Source organism: Gymnogyps californianus, chromosome 4 (assembly GCF_018139145.2).
Source record: "Gymnogyps californianus isolate 813 chromosome 4, ASM1813914v2, whole genome shotgun sequence".
Classification (NCBI taxonomy): domain Eukaryota; kingdom Metazoa; phylum Chordata; class Aves; order Accipitriformes; family Cathartidae; genus Gymnogyps; species Gymnogyps californianus.
Genome location: NC_059474.1, coordinates 19,648,602 through 19,673,221, shown reverse-complemented (window position 1 = coordinate 19,673,221; position 24,620 = coordinate 19,648,602). Strand labels below are relative to the sequence as shown.

The following is a 24,620-nucleotide window of genomic DNA, read 5'->3' as shown; positions in this document are numbered from 1 at the left end:
GACTTATTTTAATGAGAAGACTAAAATATCTTTCCTGCATTAGCATCTGCTTATTGTCACTGCTCCTTAACCCCTTGGTACTGGCAGTCACCACACGTCCCATTGCCAGGAGTAGATGCATGCCAGGAAAGCCTTACTGCTGGCATTAGAAAGATCATTTCTGGAGTTCCAAAGATGATATAACACTGGTGTGTCATTTCAAACTGTAAAATAGCTATCAAGTACAAAGGCAATAGGAAAACACTAAGGCTTCTACTCTTTATAGCCAGCATGCAAAAATTAAATTAAGAATCCCAAGGTGACTTGTTTATTTATATCTTGTACGATGTCTTATGCCATCCAGATGGGCTCCTCAAAAAAACCCAGATCACCAGTATTACTCATTGGATTCTCGGATCCCCTCATTGGCCAGCTAATGGTGGTAAAACGGTCCTGTGAGCCTTAGGTCATTCCTCGATATAACACAGAAGTCAGTGCAAACCCCATGGTACTACAGCCAGCCATAAACTCCCAGTTGCAACAGGCCAAGAAGGATCCATTATTTGCTCAGCTTCACAGTCCATTGAAACACTTAGCTTCTTGTCTGCGTTTTCTTCATCTTAAGTTTAACAGTTCAGAGCAGTCTTAAGTTTAACAGAGCAAAGAAGTCAGCAGTACCCGTGATCATTATTTTTTCCTCTTTAGTGAATTCCAAAAGCCTTGATGATAAGTAAACCTGCTTTGAAGGCATTGCAGAAATCTGGGACGTCATGATGGCTGGATATTCAACACCGAGCAAATATTGTCCTGACAAACCCATCTAAGGTAAAGGACAGGTACCCTTTAGTCGCTTTTTGATCTGCTGCAGAATTTGTAGAGGTTCTACCAATCTGAGTTCAGAGCTATAGACACAAGGCCACATTGTTTTCTCTAAATATCTTATTGCAACTGTGTCAGGCTTTACCATGAGCTTTTATCATATTTTAAGCTGCCTTGTAAGCTCTGGTACCAATGCTGGGGCTATACCTTTTTCACAGCCACCTATAGCAACAACATAAGGCTCATTAATAGTGATCACTCAGTCTCCAAATGTTCTGAAGCAATACTTTGCATGAATATCAAAGGTCTCAACGATCTTTTCAGATCTCCAGCCACCTTCATCTTCTAAGGACTGAGGTAAGTCAAAGTGATACAGGGAGCAGGATGCCATTTCCCATGTTATTAATGGCTTTGCTGCAATAATTGACTCCTGAAAATATTAAAAGAAACAAAAAAGGGTTAACTTAATAACTTTATCACATTTTAACACACGAAGAAACCTCACTGCACATTTTCTCTGTTATGAGATGCAAATATTTCCTCTCAACTGCATGCTGACTACTGTTACAAGACCCCAGAGTTGGCAAAAATGCTCAGCACACAAAATCTTCCAACCAGGCACATAAAATGAAATGAGGATGCAAATTTTCAAAATAGATCAGTGGACAGCAACTCCCCAGGAGAAGCATAATTCTGATGGGTGCTGGTCACATGAAAATATAATCCTTTCATTTAAATGCCTGAATGGCAGCCTGGCTGCATGTACAAGACGCAAGTGTGTTGGAAAAATCCTGACACTTGAGAGCCTGACAGGTACATTTGTTCTAACGAAAGCATTTCTCTCCTTGAGAACTGTGTCTTTTAAAAAGTTTAGTGCCACACTCAGCAAGGTAACTAAGCTCATCTTTTATGATTTGAACTTGGCTAGCTGGGTGAGCTGTTTCCTCTAGACTTTTCCATTCTCCATCACTGTCTGTGCCAGCATCAAGACAAAGAAGATACTGTCAATGCATTCAATATTTTGCAATGGTGTGAATTCAAAGATTCCCTCATTAGATCTACATAACATTTAAGGTTTTTCATTGGGTTTTACTAGGTTTTAGATGGAGTTTAGGGCACTGGTCTCTTTAGCCACCAATTTGAATGGCTTGGCAATAGTTTATCCAAGAAACCAACTCTCTTCCTTTTACACTGCCACTGCTGCAGACTGCTCAGTCCCTCTAACTGCAAGAAGGAATTAGCTCACCTCTCTAAAAGCTCATGACTTCCAACCTTTCTTATCCCCCCTTGATAAGACAGACATCAACTTTAATTTCCTGGATGTGTTGTTAAAGCTGGCCAGTACTGGGGATGTATTTCTAGAGGCTTAAAAGGAATTCACCTTCTGTTCAGATTTAGCAGTGCCTGACATGAATATGTTTCCTAAAGGACTATTTTTATGCTGCTGAGAGGTCACTCTAAGTTTAAATATCAGGATACCTTAAGCTCTCACACAGGCATTTTTAATTTTGCTTACATCCAAACACAACTACATTGCTTTTAAGCCTTCTGAAAACACTAGATATTGCAAAACACATCATAAGCTCTGGTTCAAAGAGTATCAATTAGCTTGCTCTTTTACATGAACTATCTGGTTTAGTGCGGTAATTGGAAAAGGCCAAGAGTGGCCTTGAATTATTATTTGTTAAGCTAAGAGGCTCCAGCCAGGAATAGGTCTCTATCATGCTGGTGGAATGTAGAAATCAGTTGGCCTTTGCTTCAGAGAATTGGGCTAAATACACCAAAGTGTTTAAGAACCTTAGGAACCTAAAACTTCTAAAAATTTTGTGGGTCTTAGACTACTACATATCCTAATAAGACATAGGTGCTTATGAAATGTCTATCCCAAGGCCTTGCTGTATTGAAACCCAGAACTGAGAAAGGTCTAAAGAAGTTGAAAACACAGCAGAAAGGAGGAGGAGGAAGACTAAGTTGCAAAGGTTAACAAAACGTATGCTTAGGAGGTTATGTATGGTGTAGATTATTATTCTTAACAGTTTCTGAACCAGAGGTTTTGTTTAATCCAAAGCCGAAAACTTGTTCATTAGTAAATATGTCTGTACTATATTGTACTATATATTCCTATTGTACTATATATTCCCTGGTATTTTCAGGTTCAGCTTACCCTGTATCGATATTTAAAAATGCCAACATAGAACCTCATACTACCTTCTTCTTAAAAGGACAGTATTAGACTTCAAATTATCCTAACTTCAGATGACTGATCATAAGGATTTCCATCAAATGGCTTTTTTGAGACAACATTTACTGCACCAATCAATTATGAACCCCAGATTTAGACAGTGCCTTCTCCTAAACAAACAGGTGCATACACATCCTTTAGCACAGCAAGACTCAATAAGTTTGTTTACAAAGTAATTCACAATAAATCTCACAGGTAGTTTGCTTTTCCTTCCGAATACAGCACCAGAAATACACGTTGAATTCTGAGGAGATACATGCCTGTGCCTGAGAATTCACCCATGTAAAAGAGGAAGGAATATACCAGAATTCCAAATTTTGAAAAGCAAATTCTTGCAATTTGCAAGAGCAATTGGGAGGAAATACAGTTTGTTACTGTTACTTTTGAACAGGGACCTATTTGACCTCAGTGGGACTGGGTGTGCATTAACTGTTTGCTGGTGGGACTACAAGGTTTACTACATAAGCTTAAACTGGGAAAAAAGAAATCCTTCGCTGGTACAGGAAACTGTTCTACCATATTGAGAGTAATGCGTGCCTAGAAGACACTAGCATTTCTCATTCTAATTTTCAGATTATAAATTACTTAGTACAATTTAAAACATTTAAGTGCAACCAGCTATCATTCATTTTTTACATCTCAATTAAACACCAATATTGGAAAAGATTTATATTTTGTGTTAGGAAATGAAGAGAAATAGAACTGCATCCCTGAAAAATGTAAATGTCAAGTCAAATTTTTGGATTGTCTCATACCTTCCAGAGTAGCCTGATTTAGTTTCTATGGCTGTATCTGTGGGTCAGCTAGAAGCAGAAATACAAAAGAAAACGTTCTTCTGAGAAAGTGTGTATATAAGGTTTTTGTGGAGACACCCCGAAATTTTGGGATTACAGACATTAAGGAGCATTTTGACACTGGAAAGTGAAGGATTGTTCTTTTCTCCTTTCTGTCATCTTCTCTCCCCATCCTGATTCCCTACCTTCATGCTGAAGTGAGGCATAGCATCAAACTCTCCCAGACTCGATACCCCCACGGCTACTACTTCTGTCTCCCTCCACACTGACACCTAGTGTTTAACAGCTAACAACTTCTGCTCAGGGCACCTTCTAGGGTAACAATAATTGTACAAAAATACTTTAAAAACAAACTTGGTGTAAGTTTTAACTTAAAACCTGACACGTCTTAGGAACAATACACCTACAACATTGCTGCTTTAAAAGACCCTCCCCCACCGAGTTAGAAACAGAATGGTTTTAAAGGTTTTCAAATGTCCTATGTCTTAGGTGTGAAATTGGTAGTGAATCAGTTGGTGTGAATGATTTTATTTGAAAGGACATTGCTCTAAGCTTTCTAATTCTCCACATGCTCTTTGTAAAAATGTTTATATAGAAGATGATGGCCTTTCCATGCTATGCAGTTACAATTGCTTCAACAGATCACTGCACAAGAGAAGTGAACTCCTGCCTAACGAAAGCTGGCCTACTTGGAGTTCCTCCAATGCCCTTTCGTTAAATGTAAAGTTCATAATATTAATCAGACAACTGCCTATACTGGGGATCAAGCGAACATTTTCTGAAATTACAGCTGAGTTTTGTCAAAATGTTAGCTTTCCTTACCAAGTGCATTCAGAATGTCTGCTTGCTATCATCTCCCACTCTGACATCTAAATAACAAAGTCCATTCAGTAGGCAGCCCTGTGGAGTTGCACAGTGCCTGCAGCCCCAGCCGAGGCAATATCAGTACAGGAAAGAAACCACAAGGACTCAGCCAAATTTAAATTCAACACACCACAAAAAGCGTTCCTAGGGAAGGGCAAGCTGTGCCAGTGAAAGTGGGCTGCATATTGTAAATTTTGGTGGCAAAGGAAAGGCTTCCATTCAAGCCTCTCCGGGATGCTGGCATGGTTTTTGCAGTCATGCTCTGCAGGGGAGAACGGCTGGTTGGTCTGTTTACAGCAGATTCACCAGCCCCTCTTTCTGAATTCTTGAAACAAAGGCTCCTCCACTTTCTGGTGAAAACCGTAATCTGCAGGATGCAGAGGACAGGCTGCTGCCTATTGAACAGCCAAACCCTACGTGACCAAAATTCTGCAGAAAAATATTGCTTCTGCTGGTATCTTCCTAGTACAGATCAGGATAACGTGAAGAACATTTTCTAAGAAAACCTTTCCCTTTGTATCCTTCCATCATTGCAATCTTCAAACCAGGGGAAGAAAAGAATTGCCAAGGCAAACACTGCCCCAGAAGTATAAAGATATATATCTTCTTGGTAGAACTGAGATTCAGAAGAGTAGGAGGCAGAACTAGGACTCAGAGGTTCATCCAGATCTACTTTGCTTTTTTCTCCTTGGAACGTTATCTTCCCAGCATACAAGAGACTTCAGCCAACTACTTTGATTCTCTCATCCTTTCTGGTTCAGCTTCAGTTGCTTTTATTCTTCACAGTTCTCTTTTTATTTCTTCTTTCTTCCATTCCCTATGTTCTGCAGGCAAAGTTGCCATTTCCTATCTTTTCCTAGTGAATGACCTTAATCTTTCCCCCAGTCCATACCAATGGAATTAAAATAAACAAATCAGAAGTGTAATAGATTTTATAGCTGACTTTTAGCAATCTGACCAGCTTTGTTATGTGCTGTATCCCTTTCACTTTTATGCTGTCTGCTGAGACTGTGAAAACTCTTCTCTTCAGAGCAGGGACTGTCTTGTGTTTGTCACAGAACTAACCACAGTTCCTACCTGAGTCTGAAGAATCCTCTCTAATTTGCTAAAGAAAATATCTGGGAAAAGTATGTCCCTCAGTGCAAAACAGTCGATGTGAAGTTCATCAAAGTATACTGATAAACTATCTAAATGCATTTGCCAAATAAGATACTTGTCTATTGTAAGCCATCCAAAAATATCCTCATGGCTAGGATCCCTGTAAGTACAAACATTCTGATGAAGCAAAATGATTTAGAGTTACAATTAAAAAAACTGGAGTAAGCAAAAAGATACATACGAAACATAATACTAATCGTATCCCAAAAGATTGTGCTATCCAAGGGGATCTAGAATATTAATTAGTAAGTTGTTGCAAACCTATAAAAAATCATCCCATAATTACTCTGAAAAAAGTTGCAATTTCAAAGCTACACTGCAGAATAGCATACTGGATTAATTATGCCAGACTGCAGCAATAACCTTGAATTAAAGCTGCAACCTTCTATTTTTAAGAAACAATTGCCTTTCTGGTTGATGAAACCTGTCGTCCCATCAGGTAACAGACGTGACCAGGAAAGAGAAAAGCGATAATGAGTCAATCCAAGCTGTTTGATACATTTCAAATCTTCCTCCCACAGAGTGTAGCTGCCACAAGCTACATCACCAGTCTGGTTCTTGAAAACTCGATCTCCTCCCTGATGGGTGAATGTGTCCCAGCCATTAGGGCCCTTTCCATCTGCATTCCAGCCTTCTGCTTGAAAAACAAAACTTGGTCGTTACACTTTTGACATCAAAAGACATATGTTGAATGTAAATATTTATCACAAAGTAGGCACAAAACCCTCAAAATCCTATGAGCAAAATAAGCATCCTTATATCATTGAAAGTAACTAGGAACTTTCACGCATTAGTATGTATTTGCATTAGGTTTTGCATTTATTCATATTTGTGCTTGCTGCTAATTATTTGAAAATCCTGTTTTAAAAAGCATTCAGGGTTCTGACACTTTTCATATTTCCTTAGCAAAAAATCAGATGTTTGCAACTCTTGAGATATTACAGGTTTTCACAAAGGGCATTTTCTAATGCAACTTCCATCCATAAATGTAAAAGATCAGTCCATATCAAAGAAAGCCTTTAGGGTATGAGAAATACATCCAACAAATAGGCACTTATGGCTTTCTGGATGTCCTTTGAAAATCCTGACAGTCTGTTAAAAAGAAAGGAATGCCATTATGAGCCATGGCCTTAGGCATATGCAAGCTGAATTAATAACACAGCTCTGCAAAACTTCTGCTTTTTGCTTAGCCAAACGTTCACAGAAATGAATTTTGAATGCTCAAAAACCCTGCACCATTTTCTTCACTTTCATAGTTTTGGAAAATTTCTTCACAATTCCAAAATTGAGATAGACAGATTAACTTTTAAATATTCAAAATTTAGCTGTTGTTTAAGATTACACAGTACTAACATCACATAGTATTTAAACCAAATAAATGCACCTTTCTTCACGACAAGCTTCTTTGTCTTTCCAGAGCAATGCTGCAGCTGAGGCAAACACTTCATTTTTCATGTGGAGAGCTCTGTAAACCTCTGCAAAGTTTGATTTTATCATAAAATTCCAAATAACCCCAAAATGGCCAACGTCATTTACCAGCAAGATTTTTCAGAGCCCCAGTGAATGCACTGTTCCAGGGTTACTCTTTAAAAACTAAAATGACATAGCATGTTAAAATCATGTATAAATTAAATATCAGTTGTGTTGTAAGATTAATAACTATATAATAGCTACATATCAATCCTCAATAAAAGTGTTTTAATAATCAATTAGTATCATAGAAATTAGAGATGGAGGAGAACTATTAGGAGGTCATTGAGTCCATCCCCTGCCAACGCAAGATTGCTCCCTTAAGTATATTCAGTACTTAATACACATCTGTCTTATTAAATCTAAGTTTAATGCAAGGTTAAGCATATTGAAGACACTTAATTTAAAGCATTACTAAAATCTGTAATATCACTTCTATAACCTAGCTTTTCAAAGATCATTGTCACATTTCATGTTCTTTACAGAATTTTATTGCAGCACAGGAACACCGATACATCTACATTTGGTTGGTCAGTAAATTAAACTCTTACATGGGACAACCTTCAAAGTAGGTCAAATTTTAGATCCAGACAGTTTGAGTTTCTCTTAATCTCAGATTTTATCACAGACTTTGTGCTCTGTCTGTGTGCTTCTCGGAAAAATACAGTACTAAAAGTTTTCTATATCCTGCTTCTGATTTCAAATATGCCTGCTGAAATAAACAGTCATTTTAGAGGAGTGCAGGAAATAACAAATAACAGTAATTTTTTGGCGGTACCTAGAATTTAGAAGCCTTAAAGAGCAGGCTTCCTGCACCGTATCGATATGATATAGCTCTTTTTTCACTACGGTGGGAGTGAAGGGAAGCCAAAAGCTGCCATAATGGGCAGCTAACACACTTTCACTTAAGAATCAGCAGCTAGAGCAGATGCTGAATGATTTCTTTTTTGTCTACCTTCCTTCAGCAAAGGAGGTGGGAGGGAGGAGAAGCATTTGATTTTCAGCAGAGTATGACAGTACTACTCCAGTGGCCATTAGTCACTATGAAGCCCTGACTGGGGCTGCAGCAAACAGACCCACTTTCAAGCATTCTTCATGCTGTTCGAAGAGCATCTCTGTACAGTGTAGACTATCTGAGCTAGCTAAATAAAGTGTAGGAAGCAATCCAGCCAAGGCAACAGAAAGCTCCGCATACACTAATGTATCCTGCTGAGCCACAATTAGTCTGCACAGAGCTCTGCTCTGCTTCAATGAACCGAGCTTGCACCTCTGAGCTTGCTCAGAAACCTCCATGCTACACAGCACTTCACAGTGTAGCCATACGCTGAGTTTTAGCGAGCTTTGGGGCCAGGAAACAACAGTGATGAGGAACTGATTTTACATTTCAAACACATAGGTGAGACTTAGCTACCAAATCATGGCATAACATGTCATCAAATGATTAATATTAATTATCATGAAACCTGATGCATGCTCTCTATTCTCTGCAATTATTACAATGGACTAAGATAGAATATTTTTCCATTTTGGTGAAGGTAGTGAAGCAGGAATATTACTGATCAGAATATTTAAGTTTTCACATACTTTTCCAAGTTAGCTTTTCTTCTAATTCAGCTGTGCTTTCACCTTTTGGAGTGAAATTTTCTTGGCCTGGTCTCTGCCTGAAAGATGAAATTTTGTTTGAATTAATGCAGTTCAACTATTTGGCATATGAAAGAAGTGAAGAAAACCACTTTTACCATTATGAGAATTTTTTGCAACTTTTCCCTCTCTCGCAAAAAAAAAAAAAAAAAAAAAATCCAGCAGAGAGTTGAAATTTAGCATAGAAATGGCCCTCAGTAAGAAGAAGTGCTTTTGAGTGTTCTGGTGCAAATTGATTTTGATTTGACTGAGTCATGAACCTTTGAAATCTGCACTTTGAGCATGCAGAGTACAATTGGTATGATTTTTTAGCACTTTGAAATATACAGAGTGGAGAAGGTTGTGCTGTGCATAAATACATAGCTGACAGTAAAAAATAAAGTAGCCTGTCAGCCCTTGCCTCATCCACTGTGTATCTTGTGATATGTGCAGCAACTGAGTTTGGACTCTACAAGAACTATTGCTTCAATCATGCTGCCTCTAAGTTGGAAGCTGCACAGCTTCCAAAGCTTTCAGGAGGAGGAATTCCCTGTTGAGTTTCTTACTTCTTTGGGAAAAGGGTCATTTGAGTAGTGTCTAGACTACATTATAGATTTTTTTTTTTACATTTCTCCCACTCAGACGCCTTAGGAAAGCTCATTAAAAATACATTAAGAGAACATTAAAGTTGCACATCTAGCCACTCAAAAGGCAGGAAATTATAATGTCATTCTATATGCACACACAATTCACATTTTAGAAATTAGTAGAGCTATGCGCATTGCAGGACTCGAGTTAGAATCTGGGAACAGCGAGCTGTTCAGTCTATTAGGTGAAGCCAACTGAGCTCGTTAAAAGGTACCAAGCACAGGCAAGTACTCTCGCTTTCAGCAATAACCAAGAACTAAAGGCTACATCCTCAAAGACAATTTTAGATCTACAACTCCCATTTAGGTACTGAAATCAATGGCAGTTAAGTACCTGTATGCTGCAGGGTATAATATGAGAAAATCAGATCTATACGTATTTTAAAGGTCTCTAAACACACATTTATGAAGGGATAAAGTTTGGGGGGGTTATGGCTGTAGGTGTCCCTGTACCTTATGGATTTACATTCCCTAATCTGCCACATATTTTCATATCTTGCTGGGCAAATCACTTTATCAGCACCACCATTCAGTTGGGAACATGATACATGTCCCTGGGGGGGGCCTCCACAAGTCCAACTGTTAACCTCTCAGTTCACCATTTTTCATATTCTTTGAAGATGAATTCCTAACTGAGGACCCCTTGTGAGTACCAATGTCTGATGAGGTAGTTCTCCCATTCAGTTTCGGATTCACTGATAGTAATCTACTTATATTAGCTCTAGAGAAAGGAAATACTCAAGAACTAGTTGGAAAATTACTTATATCTGCTTTTTTCCCCCCACTCTCAATAGCTAGTGCAAGGTTCCTCCTCCATTTCCATTATCTAGCCATATTTCTGAGATTTGAAACATCTTTTACCCTCTTCTTTCTGCTTAGGCCAGAAGTGTTTAAACAGAAGTGCTACATGGATTTGCATCAGATGTAGCATCTACATAACAAGGCAAAGATCAAACACTTTCTTTCCTGGATCCAGACTTTTCGTTCACTTAAAACTTCCTTAACACTTTGGCAGCTAAAAATTGACACCTTCAATTTGATATGCTGCTGTAGCTGCACCCCAAGCAAATCCAACTGGAAAAGCAATATCCTCTGGCACCGGCTGCAGAGGACAGGCGAATACACAGCATTATGCAATGCTATGGAGATGTGGGCTTCATTTGCAGACAACGGTTTCTGGCTCGATCACTCTTCCACTTGTTACAAGCAGATTCTATACTGAAGACAAAAATAAACCCTGTGCAGCTTCACACACTGAAGGGCAAGCCATGCACTTTGCATATCTCAGGATTAAAGCAGAGAGGTTCAGTCAGCTAACAGTGAAAGTGGAAAAGGCAGCAGTGGAAAAGCCTAGGGTGGTCACGGTAAAAGGGCTCCACCTAGTACAAAGCATTAGTACACAGAACAGATCCCTGTTCCCCTTCACTTCCCTCTCACCTCCCACCTCCCAGCCAAAGGACTTTGTGGACCCTCTACTCAACATAAATCCTTTAGCCACCAGGCAGAAAGTCATTTCCACCCCTTTCAGTAAGCTTCAAAAACCAGCAGCACCTCTTCTTTTCTGGCATCAAATTCATATTTTTTCTCTCCCAACACGAAAACAACTTGCCTGCAGTAGGTGAGAAAGGATGTTTTAGTCGTTACATGTTTAGCAGTGGAAACCAATGAGTAGAGGAAGATTTGTAGGGGAGTACAGACAGAACAGCTATCTTTCTCCTTTTTTAAAGTCCCACGGATGTTCATTTTTTCTAGAGCAGCAATGACAACCTTATGGCATGTGTGCCAGAATCAGCATCTGCAAAACAGCCCTCAGGTCTCTTTCTCTACCTTCTGTCAATGCTGTTACTGCTCTCCTGTCAGCAGGCTGAGAAGGGAGCAGCAGCAGGAGGACGAGGCAGGGTATGGCTGTAACAAGTGGGATGGGCTGAAAGTAGTTTACTGTCCCTTCCCAGAAAACTGCAACACCTGGCACACTAGATGGCACTACTGCAATTTTTTTTTGGACTTACAGGAATTTTTTCCCCATTTATTATACCACTATATCCACACTGCTTCTGCCAAGGTCAGTATCTGCACATATTGGACTGCTATGCGATAATGTATGACCACTACTATTTTTTCTTCTTCTTTACTCTTCTTCCACCTTTTTGATTTTGAAATCTTTCTGGGTGAGGACCTACTCCTGCAAAGCATTATACACATAAGTGTATTGGGTTTGCGTAGCAAGGTTTTGGTAGTGGGCGGGGCTACAGGGGTGGCTTCTGTGAGAAGCTGCCAGAAGCTTCCCCTATGTCTGATAAAGTTAATGCCAGTGGTTCCAGGACGGCCCTACTGCTGGCCAAGGCCAAGCCCATCAGCAACAGTGGTAGCACCTCTGGGATAGCATATTTAAGAAAGGGAAAAGAAGTTACAGGGGAGTAGCAGCTGCAGCGAGAGAGAGGAGTGAGGTGTGAGAGGAACAACTCCGCAGACACCAAGGTCAGTGAAGAAGGAGGGGGAGGAGGTGCTCCAGGCGCCAGAGCAGAGATTCCCCTGCAGCCCGTGGGGAAGACCATGGTGAGGCAGGCTGTCCCCCTGCAGCCCATGGAGGTCCACAGTGGAGCAGATGTCCACCTGCAGCCCGTGGAGGACCCCACGCCGGAGCAGGTGGATGCCCGAAGGAGGCTGTGACCCCGTGGGAAGCCCACGCTGGAGCAGGCTCCTGGCAGGACCTGTGGCCCTGTCGACCCGTGGAGAGAGGAGCCCACGCTGAAGCAGGTTTGCTGGCAGGACTTGTGACCCCATGGGGGACCCACGCTGGAGCAGTCTGCTCCTGAAGGACTGCACCCCGTGGAAGGGACCCATGCTGGAGCAGTTTGTGAAGAACGGCAGCCTGTGGGAAGGACTCATGTTGGAGAAGTTCGTGGAGGACTGTCTCCCGTGGGAGGGACCCCACGCTGGAGCAGGGGAAGAGTGTGAGTCCTCCTCCCCCTGAGGAGGCAGGAGCGGCAGAAACAGCATGTGATGAACTGACCCAAACCCCCATTCCCCGTCCCCCTGCGCCGCTCGCGGGGGGAGGAGGTAGCGAAAATCGGGAGTAAAGTTAAGCCTGGGAAGAAGGGAGGGGTGGGGGGAAGGTGTTTTAAGATTTGTTTTTATTTCTCATTATCCTGCTCTGATTTGACTAGTAATAAATTAAACTAATTTTTCCCCAAGTCGAGTCTGTTTTGCCCATGACGGTAATTGGTGAGTGATCTCCCTGTCCTTATCTCGACCCACGAGCCTTTCGGTTTATTTTCTCTCCCCTGTCCAGTTGAGGAGGGGGAGTGATAGAGCGGCTTTGGTGGGCACCTGGCATCCAGCCAGGGTCAACCCACCACAATAAGTGATATTTTCTTTGATAAGGAAAATAAGACAAACCTTAACATACACAGAAAAGCCACTAATACAGTTAATGCACATACATTTGCCAGAAATACACACAATGAAAGAGTCAACCTCTTAGGAAAAAAAATCCTTTGTAGAGATGCAGAGAAGCTGATTTAATTCCAAAGTGCACATTGCAGAACCAGACAGTGCAGATGCAATGCAAAATAAATCAGGCTTTCACAGCAGGCATGCATTTCCTCAAGTGTCTTTCAAAGGAAAGGTAAAAGCCCCTTGAATACAAAGGAACGAAGGGGGAAATGAGGCACAACATACCAATTTGTTCCCAAAACACATGCTGACACATGGTCTAGGCAAACATACATATCCATTACATGTTTTATACAGATGACCAAAAATTGATGCAATGAACTAGTTAATGTTCTCTGGTTGAAGCAGCCTCCTCAGGCTTTCATTTGCAAGAAGATAAGCATTGGACAGTTAACAGTAAAACCCATCAGGGACACCTTAAATCATGATTAATAGGTATTAATGAACCAGAGTAATAACACATATTTTTTACATCATTAAATGTTATTGGTAGGCACCTTTGAAAATGTAAGTGACATTAAATCTTTTCCCAGAAAATCATACAATTCAATTTCACAAGAGATATAATAAATATGTAACTCAATAATAGGGGGAGAGGGGCAGACAGGAGATAGTAGCAATAAAAACCCAATAAAAAGTTTTATAAAAATGCTTAACCATAAAAACAAGGCTAAAAAGTGTCACTGCTGATTCCCTAGCAGGAATCAACAGAGACAGAGATGGGTTTTAGGAGAGATTGAGTGGGAGGAAAATATTCCATAAGCAGTCTGGGGAAGAGTGAACAAAATTTGCCTCAGAGGTTAAGGCAGATTCACAGTAATGAGATAGCAGGCTATGCCAGATAAGTAGGCAGATACTGAAAGATGCAGAGCTTCAAAATTCAGAGAAGCTGCTTTTATAGCAACTAATCTCAAACTCTCCTGGCAACCCAATTTCTAGATTTGTGACCCCACTTCTGGTTGTATTTCTGGACTCATGAACCCACTCCTTGTTGCAGTAGTGGGACCTGCAATTATATTTCCATTAGACCCACTGCATGTCATGGCCCCTAGGATGCACCCACCTTCTTACTCTGATAATTTTCCCTGCATCTAACAAATAAGCAGACCCCAACCTGAATTTCAGTATTTCACTGTCCCATTGTTTTGTTCAACACATGTAAGTACAAAACTATAAGAGATCTCAGTCTACCTAGAGGCAAATTTTTTCCAGACTAGCTTTAGGGTTTTTACATTTGCACTGACACAGACTGTATGTAACTAAATGAGCTCAAGCCAAGTATTCCTAGGAAAAATCAAGCAGTTCCTGGACATCGTATTTGGACAAAGATATTTTTGGCAAGTCAATAAAGACCAAGAGTAATTGGCCCTGCTGCTAAGGGTTGGCAACTTAACTTTATAAAATGCTAGGTATTATATTCAGGTGAAGGATGAACAGACTTTGGTGTTGGGCCCTTAAGTCATGTCGGATTAATTATTATCAGAGGAATTGTGTCTTGTCAAAATGAGTTTTTCCTGACTGAATCGATGTTTCCTAATGACATATTATAGAAGTGTTTAATAGTATTTATTATGGAATTTAGAAATTAAACTTTGAAGGCGTTGTGAAAATCAAAATATCTTTCCTGAAATTTTACACTGTGCAGGAACAGAAGAAGGATATATCTGCTTTGGAAGCAAGACTGTACATCTCTGAAACAGCCAAAGATAGAAGTTCACATATTCTGTGAGTTGTCTTTGTAATTGCTACTCATAAATGTAGCTTCCCTCCCTGGCAACATAATGGAACAGCTATTGAGAAAACAAATTTACTAAAACACTTTGAAGTCTGCCAGACAAACTTGATTTTTTTAATAGTAATACAAAATTAATGAATAAAGAGCAGAAGCTATACTGTCACATGTCTGAATTTTAGCAGTACACTGTTTTATTCAGGATATTTTAGCACTGAGCTTAAGGTGTTCTCAATTAAGTTATGGAGACAGTTTCCACCTTACACTGTGGCTGCAGTAGAGGACTCCTAACTTTGATCCTCTAAATCGAGCCTTAATTAGAAGCCTCTGCCTGATTGTTGATTAGCCTTTCTTCTCCCATCTCCAATGTGTCAAAATTCTGTTCCCAAACTTAAATCAAGTTGGAAATGAACTATCATGTTGACTGAAATGAAGGGTGATGACAAACAATGAAGGGTAATGATAAACAATAACTTTGAAGGGAGGCATTTAGTGCAGTACACAAAGATTAGTATTACTTCTGATCTCATTTAATAGCTTCAATAATGAGCTAGAAGAGGGAGTAAATGGTACATTAATGAACTCTGCAGATCTATTAAACTAGGAGGAGCTGAGCACACTGCTGAAAATGGAGAAATAATACAAGGGGTCACGGGAAGATTAGAAACAGCCAGAATATTGCAATGAGATTCAGTTTAGAAAACAGAAGAATAATATTTGGGTAAAAAAAATCAACAGATGGTAACAGGTAAAAATCTGGAGAGCTGTAATGCTGGAAGAGATTTAAAATTAAGAACATCAGGAAAACTAGGCAAGAATCTGTAACTGAGCAGCAGAGAAAAATAGTGAAATTTGGGCAAAACTATTAAAGAATAAGCAAAGAAGTAATGACTCATCTTAAAACAGCTCTACAACCATCAGCTCTCTTCTGCATTTAGTCTGGGCACTGGAAAAACAGACTATCAGTCAGATGGTTAGAGATTTTGCAGCTATGGAATTTTTTCCTGGAAGAAAACTTATAAGTAAGCCATCCATTTAACAAACAGAGTGTTGTCCTTCAGGAAGTGAATGACATAACAGTGAGCCACTGGCTAAAAGACCGTAAAAGAGCATGAGACTGAAGAAATAAAATATTCTCCCACTGCTTCTGGTAATTGCATCATGCGGCTTGAATTTTTGATATTGCTGAGGAAACTGCCGATGTAATGCCAGCTGCTATGAGCTTTCCAATATCAGATATATGTGCACAATATCTTGGAGAGCTAAAGCTAGTTGTAGGCAAGTTAATTCCAGTTGAGGAGCTCACACAAATTCATCTTGCTGGGAATAACTCTACACAAGCTACAGCAGAGCGCCGAACTAGTGTTACATCACTCCCTGTACCAGAGACAGTTCGGTAATTCTGCACAGCACAGCATTAGGATGTATAGTACGTATGTAAAGTGATATTCCATATTGGTCATCAGTCTTCGAAAGTCCTTGGTAGCTCTTGGCTGTTGAAGGCATTGTCCTTTATTGCTGAGTGCCTCCATACAGTATTTTTCAGTGGGCTTGGCTGCTCAGGAGTTTGTCACTGTCACTACATTGTGACCCAACATTGAGTGTGCAGAAAGCAGGGTGTTGATCCACAGCTTTAAATTTGCACACTTCAGCAGCAAACCTGGCAAAAGCCCTTTCATGTAAAACCATGCTCTATTCATTTATATCTCAGCAGGTCCTGCCATTCCATGCTTCTGGATTGTTCACATTCTAGGTGAACAAGCTTAAAACCAATGAGCCATCATGCAAAAACGTCAGGATAAAATGGAGGATATATGTATGACAACCAACATGAAAAATACCAGAAGCATAGACAGACCCCCTGGTCCCTTGTGAATGCAACTTGTTTGCTGAGACAGCACCCCTTCACTGATGTTTCAGGGAGGGCTGCATACGTTTTCCAGAAACTGAGTTTCAAGACATTTGTAGAGCTACCTACTGGCAAACTTGCTTGATGTGATTTTGCCAGGAAAATATCTGCTGTACCTAATCAGATTGGCTGCAACGGGTTAGAATGACACATCTGAACGATTTCAAACTAAACTTGTTAACATGTTTAAAATAGAATGCAAAGAAGTCTTACATGTGCATGAAAGCAGTAAAGTTTCCCTATTTATGTCATGAATCTGTAGGCTATTTCACTACACAGCTGAATTTTCAAAACCATGTCCATATAATCTTCGCTGCATATACCAATTTCTGCTTTAAAACCAGTATGACCCATTTTTTTACAGTATGTACACTTCAAAATCCCATCACCTTATCCAAGGGTTACCTCACTCTGGAACATCTTTTAAGTGTCCATATGAATACAAATCTAGAGGTTAAATTTTACTCTTTCGAAAATGCGGGCCCAGTATCTGGTTGTTTTGATGCTTCTGAAACTTCTCCCTTATTAACAGCTAAATCATATTTACCCTTAGAAACCTGTCATATCACTTGGGTTTTATTCCTGGGAGATTATATACGTGATGTCTGTATTATTCTCCCACTCTAACACTCACAACTTACATATTTGCCAGCACAGCACTGATTTTTTTTGCTTGCTTCTGACCTCACATGCCATCAACAAGAAGAAGCCAGAGCAGGGCAGAGCTTGTGGCCCCCACCCCATGCACACATCCACCCGCAGCCCCTGCTGCCATTGCATTCCCAGGAGGCAGAGGTGTGTGCTCCCGTCACATAACACAGCAGGTAAAAATGTTGCTGAGAAGTTCGAACGCTTACAGGGATGATGAAGCTTTGTCCTCACAGGCTATCAACTGATATCAGAGGAAATCACTAGCCAGCACCAACCAAATTTGACAGAAAACTAACATTTGTGAGAATATATGGCTGAATAAATGGATCGACTGATGTTGGTGTTGCAATTGACAGAAAGTCTGCAAAGTAGGTGCAACTATAATATTAGGCACCAGAGAATATACTCAAAGGAGACACATTACAGATGCCGATACTATGGGAAATGCTTCAAGCAAGATTCATAAAACCACAAAAAAGCAAAAATCAAAACCCTCAGATAAACCTGGTTTTAAAACTGAATGATCATAGAAGTACTTTTTTCTTTTTCAATTCTGTGCAGGTTTTCTCACCAAAACACTAATAACCTAGAAAAATTCTTAACACTTTCTACTGTTTTTTTTTTCCTTTCAAATTTTTTTTTATTATTTATTTTAACACATACAAAGAATAAACTAGGAAAGGATTCTGCTCAGACCAGTTTTATACTGGGGATATATTGACTAAACCAAATTATTTCAACATTTATGATATGTATTAAGTCCTGTAAAGTCCCACATTTTGTTTTCAGAATTAGCTAGAAATAGTGCGACGAGTTTTTATAGCAGTGAAACTGTATCTTTCATTTTCTTTTCTTACAGAAATGCTGTTTCTAATGTCACTGACTATGACTAATGACATTGACTATGACTTTAGCAAATATGCTTGAAAAGCTTCTTCCACCAGTCAGGATTAAGAAATCCCATTATATTAGTGCATTTACATAAAATTCACTTCCCTATATCAGCAATATGGAACTATCTACTATTAAGCAGCAGCACACTATGAGAGACAGTAGTTGATATTACTTTTCAAAAGATTTGTGCTGCACCATTATGCTGTAAATATTTTTTCCTTTTGCAAGAAATACTATCCATTGTACTCTTCATTTTTATCCTGCAAAATATTAGTGAACACTACTGCTTGCACCTGGAAAGGGAGATAAGTAGCACAGCAGTACTTTAATTTGACAAAGTAATCCAAATACCTATTTGGAATTCAGTAAATACAGGTTATTTTTCAAACAACTTGTGCTTTATATATATTTTTTTGATCTTCCAAATGGTATTACAGATGCGCAGTGACATCTCAGGATTATGTTATTCTGGGAATATCACAAAACATGTACCTGACCCTGAAGCTAAACTAATAGAATCAAAAGAAAAAAATCAATACAACTGTTTAACATAGCTCTCTCTTTCTTGATTCAAACACATAAATAAAAAAAAGATTAAAAGATATGGTAGGTATAATGGTGCAGCACTGACCTTTTTATCATCACAGAGGTTGTCTACTTAACAAAGAAGTCACATAGATGAATATGGTATCTCATTCAATTTAAACTCTTTAGATCTTTCCTCATGTTTTAGCTTGGCACAGAGAAAACTGAACAGTCCCATAGTGTAGATGAAATCATACACATTTTTCCCCTTCTGATGAATACTAAAGAATTTTATAAGCACACAACAAAAAAAGTGGAGTTTATGGGTAAGCAAGTCTATTTTTGGATCCAGCTCCTTTGTATCTCTCTCTCTTAATTGCCTCTTACAAACTAGACCGGTGAATAGACCTAGTAATAGTTGTATTAAAGCTTTTGGCTGCTGAGTGATCAATATCCACTAGGAGGCAATAGTTAAAGCTGTGAGGATGTGAAAGTTGGGTGAACATACATACCAAGCTCTTGGAAATGTTTCTGGTTCCTTACATTGCCGTGGAGGCCTGTAGAAAAATAGTGGGTGTTTATGTAATTAAAAGACTACATCATGATCTATGACATATAGATTGGGATGGGAGACACGAAGGCAACCTTTTATTTTCTAGCCTTTGAAAAGCAGATTTTGTAAACTACCATTATTTTAGCAGAATACATATAGCAGCTTGTTAAATGTATTTAACAACTGTCCACTGGTGGTGCTGCTACCCACATCACTTTCCTCTCAGTCTAAGCCAAGGCAAGAAGTCATAGCAATAGAAAGCCGTTACCTTTTATATGGACTACTACAGCAGCTTGTCATTGGTTTCAGTTATTTGTTTCCTTGCCAAAGACTGAGTAACTTTATGTTGAGTTCCAAGTTCTGCAGTGGAGTGTGCTCTACTGATTATCAATTATTTTTACACTCTGCTTCTGGCCTGCATTCCTGATCTTAGCGTCTGGGTTTTTTTTTTAAACCATCCTTGGCAGCAGTAGGAAAATGGCAGGGAAAGTTTTGTTTGGCCTCTGAACTCTAGCATGGAGGCTGCTCAGTCTCTGTAGGAACAGCCCAATCCAGTTAACGCAAAGAAGCTGAGAGGGGCTGAAGCGTTCTCAAAGCGGACTGAATCTTTGGCAGACTACACAACCAAACTCTAACAAGTTCTCCACTGAGCCTATGTAAAGTATATTTCTTCCAAGGCTTATGCTGGGTGCAAACTTCAATGAATCTTAACAGATAGGGCAAGAGAGGTATGCTGACAAGCATGTGTCATTGGTGTCCCAATTTTGATTCGCTCCTTCAATGTCTGGAGATGCTAAAGCTATCTTGTTTTCTTCCCGCAAAAATCTCATGTTTCAGACACCTCTGACCCATACCAGGACAAATTTGAGACTGAAAAGAAAAAGGCAGTCAGACTCGTGGTCCAAAACAATGAGGAATAGATACAATAGTTATTAGAGGTGTTAGCTGAAATATTTGCAAGAAAAGAGTCCGGTTCTTACTTTGCCTGAGTCAGGTTAGAACGTGCATTTCTCACTAACCAGATGAGTATCCTAAGCAGCACGTACTGGCTATCCTGCACAGAACTTATAAATTCCTCTCCTTTTTTTTGGCATTCTGGATATCTTATTGATAAAAAGTGTATCACAATGCTGCATTCTGACAAAATACCTTGGTTCTAATGGATCTATCACTTTTCAACAGTAAAAAAGAATTTTACAAAGCATGATAATCTCTGCTTTTTAAACCCCATCTTTCCGTATTCACTGTTTTTTTCCTTTTAAATGTATTAGTGCAGAATTCCTCAGAGTGCAGTGGAAAAATGCAAATTCTATCACACTTCCGACAAGTAGAATACAAAAAGATTCCCATTTTGGACTCTATATGGACACAGCCTCTACGAACAAAATCAATACAAGTTTTCCATTAAAGTCATTGGGAGTTGGATCAGGTCTTAGCTTTCACCAAAATAAAGCATTTAATCAACCTGAACAAAAGGAGAAGAAAATATAATACATGAATGGTACCCAAATTTTTTCCTCCAACAAAATGTCTTTTTTCATATAACTGTAACTGACATTTTAAAAGCTATTTTCTCAGTCTTCTTTCAACATGGCTGAACTTCCACTATGGCAACGGGATGTTAAATGGGAATTGTAAAAGGGATTGGGATTTTTTTCTTTCACTCTCCCTCTCCCAATCAAGATTAGCCAGCTCCTCATTAACATATGCTATATATAAGATTTCTAAGGGTTTTCTAAAGACTGCAGGTTCTGTATTTCTCTTCCAGTTACAGCACAGAGTCTTGGATTAATGCCTAGAACAGACCCAAGATGTGTATCTCTCAGCGTGCTCTGTCATGTGCTATTGGTTATAAAGCTTGTAATTGTTATACAGCTGGATTAGTGCCTTAAGCATACTTTTGCCATTCAAGGAGAAGGTTTAAAAAAAACAAAACCTTTGTTCTCCTAGGAAAGTTCGATGTGAATGTCAGCATGACAAAGCAAGCTGGGAATATTTTCTTAAGACCTTGTGATTAGTATAACTTTTGTTTCTGGCAATATCTGGTTATTTGCACGGAATACTTTACAGCCATTAGTTTCTCTAGGCATTGGTTTATTCTCTCCCCTATTTAGAAAAAAAGGTGATATTAAATTTTTTGAACTTCCCCCCGCCCTCCCCTTGAATGTGCTGAGTCTTCAAATGAGAAGAGTTCACAGATGGAACAATGGAAAGAGAACACAATAAGTAGGAAATAACACTGTCAAAAGACAATCCTTAAAAAATCAACTGATACCAATTGTTTCCTGCCACAATACAGTAAGCATTCCAGTGCAAAAAGATTCCAGTGCTGTTATGTACATATCTTTCTCTGTCCCTGAAAAGACACTATACAGGAGAACAGAGTCCCTAGAGAAAAGAGAAATGATTTCTCAAAAGCCATACAAAAGATCAATATCAGGATTAGGAAAACATTTAGATCTTTCATCAGGCAAATGTTCTTTTCAGGGGACAATACCTGTCTCTACCTTCTCACATCTACTGCAGAATTACCTGCACATTTCTGAAGAGTTAGGAAAATGTGCAGATAGATGTTTTGCTTTACAATATACAATTATAAAAATAGAAAGCTAGAAGTTTTTTGTTAGCTTTAATTGTCTTTTATATTTATGTACATGCTGAAAGTAAGTTTACAGTGCTGCTTTGTTCTGGAAAGCATGTCTGTAGAAATGCTCAACATAAGATGAAACTTCATCTATTCCTTCAAAACTGACATTAACGGAGCTTTATAACTCAAATGTTAAAATGTCAGAAAGAAGACCTGAAACCCAAAATCACATATCCCAGCTCTGCCCTTCTGAACATTTTGTATGCGGTAACCTGCATGTACTGCTGAATGGATGCTGACACATATGTTTTCATCCACAACTTTGCAATAGCAAGTTTCCTGTACTAAATTTACTTTGTATTTTAAAAGTTTAAAAGTTGAATGATTGCCTATTAAAGTCAATACTACAGAATCTCAGCTCCTGTAGAGAAGGAAATCTTAAAGGCTTGTGTTCAGTATACAACCAATTCAAACATGAACACTGTAACGACATTAGAGATTACCTTTTTATCATTCAAATTTCTCCTGTGAATCTGTAAGGGAAAGAGGTGATTTTATAAAAGACATAATTATAACTGCTTTTGAAGTGAGTTGTGATCACAATCTACTAAGAGGGTGGATAAGTACTTGACTGTAGGACTAGAATTTTAACAGATGTGGCATATCTATCTGCAAACAATAGCTTTTTCATTGGACAGCATTAAAAAACTGCTACACTTTTCCATTGTGGTTTATCTCTGTCATTGCCCATCTAGCACTTTAAAATTTATCCTCTTAACAATCATTAAAGTCTGAATACAAACTCTTCTCAAACCATGTTTGTATATATATGGTGTAGATATTCATCACTCTAATAGATGAAGGAAAGTTTTTTTGAAAGCTGGAAATAGCCAAAAAACCTGTTTGGTTATTTGAGCCTAATTCAGGGAAATCTATGGAGTAATGCCCTTATCCCACTCACAGCATCTGATACCTGTAACTTCCCATGAGATCACTCATCCCGCTCACTTCTTCAGGCACTATGTCTCTTTATGATTCTTTGACCATTGTGGAGTCTCTCCTAGCTGCTAGTTTCCCATGCAAAGTCACTGCATCATTTAGTGAGATGATAAATGTTTGCATGCACTTATTCTGAGACAGGAATCTCATTGAGAGGAAATAATTCAAGTTTGCAAATACTGACAATCTCATAATTTCATTTGTTTCTTGAAGCTCTGTTTCTTTCCACACATGGCCCATACCATTGAAAAAGAAACATAGCTTGGATAATCTGTATAACTCTACCAAATAGGAATAGACAGGTAATAAAGCACTAAAAAGAACATGTCTATACTAAGTGTTCTCTGAGATAAATTTCAAAGTCTTCAGATATGAGTGTTGCGTAAAGCTCTGTAAGAAAAAAATCCACCACACTTCATGTAAGAAAAAGCAAACTGTTACATGACTCAAGATCACAAAGCTGGATGAAATGTTCTTTTTTCTAAAACTTAATAAGTGACCTAGGATAAAATTGACCTTTGGTCAATGATCATATCTGAGAAATTTCAGTTATGAAGGTGAAAGTTTGACAAAGTCATAAATAACTGAAAAGGATAAAAAGAAAACATTAAGAAAACTATAAATGTCACTATGCTTTCCATCTGGAATACCATTTCTAGTACTTTTACAGTGCAGTACAGACAGCAACTAAGGTGATCTATGGAACAACAGTCTGTCATTAATAAAGAGGAAAAACATCATGAAGACTGAAGACGAGATTGTGGATCATCCAGAAGACTATCTACTGAAGAAAAAGACAAAGAGGGAAAGAAAGTCTGTTTTAGCCAGCTTCAGTTTCTTACTAGACTGACCCTTGAACCACTAAGTCATCAGTTTCCAAATACTCAGTTTTACTGGCCAATTACTCAGCAGAACATGACATGATCAATGATCTGGAAGTTTTCAGCTGGTTGTATTGATCAAATATATAAACAAAACACAAATGTCAGCTGCTCTGAGTTTACTGCTGATGAAGTGATGTTTAAAACAATTAATGAATTAATGCTTGAACACAGAAGAAAAAAGCCTAACTGATATAAAAGAGTAAAAATGTTTAGTGCTCAATTAATAATTTGCCTTAGAATTGATTTTTTGATTGTTTGACTGGCAAAACAGAAGTGTGAACTATAATTACCAGCTACCTATAATAGCTCATTTTTTGGATTTCTATTAATTATTTCTAAAGTGAAGGAAGCAGGATCGAGGCCGCCAAACTGTCTTCAAATTATTGGTGCTAAAAAAATAAATATCAGAAAATGCCGATTATTACAAAATGTGAAGGTTGATTACTTTTTGTAAAAAAAGGCAGATGAGCAAATGCTATGAAACGCTGAGGCAGGGCTGGGGCACACAAAGGAATTACGGTAAACTAATGAGCTTCCAGGTGTCGGCTGAGCTTGGGTAACTAACAATATTTGCACTCTTAGCCCCAAGCAAATCTGAAGCAAAACGTGTTAGATAAATCTTCAGGGAGAGCACCCTCTGTTAGCAGGATCAGCCCTAAACAAGAGCCAAGTTTGCAGTGAGGCACCACTTCATGAAGAACAATTTACCTCGTTCCTCCTTGTCCTGATCTGAGAATAGGAGCAATTTCAACTTTTAAAGGTGGCAATTTAATTTCCCTCTGACAGCAACAGAATGATCCAAGACTCAGTACTATCTTGCCTTTTCAGAGGAAGTAT

At 38.9% G+C, this 24,620-nt stretch overlaps 1 pseudogene; it reads right to left on the bottom strand.

Moving 5' to 3' along the window:
• Positions 1 to 613: 613 nt before the first annotated feature.
• On the bottom strand, positions 614 to 14,092 carry LOC127015535 (cytosolic beta-glucosidase-like; annotated as a pseudogene).
• Between the last annotated feature and the right edge of the window lie 10,528 nt (positions 14,093 to 24,620).